Source organism: Tamandua tetradactyla, chromosome 1 (genome assembly GCF_023851605.1).
Source record: "Tamandua tetradactyla isolate mTamTet1 chromosome 1, mTamTet1.pri, whole genome shotgun sequence".
In the NCBI taxonomy this organism is placed as follows: domain Eukaryota; kingdom Metazoa; phylum Chordata; class Mammalia; order Pilosa; family Myrmecophagidae; genus Tamandua; species Tamandua tetradactyla.
Genome location: NC_135327.1, coordinates 38,402,896 through 38,405,357, shown reverse-complemented (window position 1 = coordinate 38,405,357; position 2,462 = coordinate 38,402,896). Strand labels below are relative to the sequence as shown.

Sequence of the window (2,462 nt, the reverse complement as noted above, 5' to 3'; positions counted from 1 at the left end):
CAAGGACTAACTAAGTGAGCAGTTCCAAGACCCCTGCTCATGATTCCCTGCGGTGTCTCCCTTGTGCCTCTATTGCAATCAGGGACTGAAGGTTTCTCACTGCCCCTTGCCATATTTGAAACAGTATGAAGGATGCAACAGAGGCCAGAGATTGGACAATCAGCTCAGGGAGTCAATGGGGGGTCACTGACACATCAGTTTCAAAGTTGGTGCCATTTCTTCTTGGAGAGGTAGGGCCTGGGCAAAGATGCCAGCTGGAAGGCAAAGGGTGGGACTGGCTCTCAGTAGAGGTGGTGACCAGGCTTGTAGGTGCTATCATGGAACATGCCCAGGTACTGTGTCTGCTTCTCAGGAAGCCTGATTAGCTTCACATTCGAATTGGCTAGTTGGGCTTTGGCTTCTGCTTCATCCAGCTTCTTGGGTAGGAAGTGGACCCCAGTGGTGTGCTTGTTCAGGTAGGTCCATAGCTCAGTCTGTGCCAGCAGCTGGTTGGTGAAAGAGTTGCTCATCACAAAGCTAGGTGGTCCATGGCACAGCCCAGGTTGACCAGCTGGCCCTCAGCCAGTAGTGGTCCACCTGGGGCTTGATGTTTATCTTCTCCACAATGTTCTCATTGAGTCACTTGACATAATCTCCATGTCAAAGTGTCTAATATTATATACAATGACATCATCCTTCATTTGCTCAAAGTGCTGGCCAAGGATGCTGTCAATATAGCCTGCGGTGGTGACAAAGATCTTGTTTTAAAGACCACCATGGCCACCTCAAAGCTCTCCATGGTGGTCTGCAGTGCAGTACATTGATGGGGTAGATCTAACATGATGACGGTGATGATGACATGGGCCCTTAAGCCCCTGAGGGCTTCAGTACAACCCTTGCCCACACCCATAGCCTGCCACCACCACTTTGCCTGCAATCATCATATCTGTGGTCCCTTAATGCCATCTATGAGGGACTTGGGGCAGCCTCAGATATTATCAAACTTGCTCTTGGTGATGGAGTCATTGATGTTGACGGCATATACTTTCAGGATCCTGTCTGGCCATCATCTTGTACAGGTTGTGGACCCCAGTTGTGGTCTCCTTGGAGATGCTTCTGGTGCCTAACAGGTACTTGGAATGGATGAGGTTAGTGAAGAAACTGCCATCATCCAGAATCATGTTCAAGATGCTCCAGGCACCACAGGCACTCTTCATCTGCTTCACCTTTCTGGGTGGACAGTGGAATGCATGGCCACTGCAGCATGGTGAGGATGTCACAGCTGGACCACTGTACCTCAGCACCCAGGATGACAAGGTTCTCAAGGAGCATGGCTGTCTCCTGTCATGTGCAGGCATCTAGCGATGCGGGTGCCTTTCAGTGGCTCAGAGGCCGAGGACATCTTCTGTCTGCACATCAGGCCTGGCATCTTGGTTTTTGTGCTATTCAAGGCCTTGCATTCTCAGGAAGCCAGGCTGATGGCAGCAACTTTGTAGGGTAGTTTGTCCAATGTGCTGGCAGTGCTTTTGCATGGAATGACGGGTACAGACAAAGGGGCTGAGCTTGTTATGGGACAGGAACAGGGCTGGAGGCCCTGGCAGAAATAGTCTCTTTTTAAAAACTGTTGCACATTTTCTTTCTTTTTTTACAAAAAAAATTATCAATCCTAATATGGTTTTCGATCTGGGAGGTTGGAGCAGGGACTTTCTGATGTGGGGAACAACAGGCACAGGGGAAGGCAGGAATGCCAACTATGAGCAAGGAGGCAAGCTCTGCTTTCAGATTCATGAACTAAATAAATGATGTTTTTAAAAACCACTAAATTTTGGAAAGGTTTATATATGCAGTGGAAGATAACCAGAAGAGATTATCTTGGCACTTAGTAGTTATTTTACGTGAGTTGATTATCATTATTATTCTTTTTACTTGTCCATAGATGAAGTTGCTTTGAAAGAAGGGCCTAGGGGATGAAACCTGTTTGGAGATTCCTCTGCAAACCATTACTGGAAAATGCAGGATTCTGAGGCAGCACTACAGTTTAGTGCCCATGGAATCACATAACCAGAGGGGTTTTCATGTCCCATTTGATCTATTCCTTGTCTTTAGATTAGTAAATATCCAAAACACTCCAAGCATGATGTTTCTCCTACCATTAGAGCTTTTGGAGGGAAGGGGCTGCAACAAATTCATCTGGAGGACGGGGTAGGAAAAGCCTCCAGAAAACTCCTATGACTCTGTCGGGAGAGCTGAAGGAGGTTTGAACTGAATTCTTGTTCCAGTAATGTACCCATGACTAACCCAGTGGACTCACCAGCTGGTGGTCAATGTGGTATGGACTGCCTCATGGGGATTTGAAGACACAGACTATCAGAACCCAGGTTTCTATTAACCCTCCCCTCCTCTGAATGGAACAACATCTAGATAGGATTCCCTTCACAAGAATCTTGCAGATAGATGATACACAGCCGTTTGTCTTTCTTTTT

The 2,462-nt window shown here is 47.2% G+C and overlaps 1 pseudogene; it reads right to left on the bottom strand.

The window, feature by feature from the left end:
* Positions 1-281: 281 nt before the first annotated feature.
* LOC143680578 (adenosylhomocysteinase pseudogene) lies at positions 282-1,480 on the bottom strand (annotated as a pseudogene).
* Between the last annotated feature and the right edge of the window lie 982 nt (positions 1,481-2,462).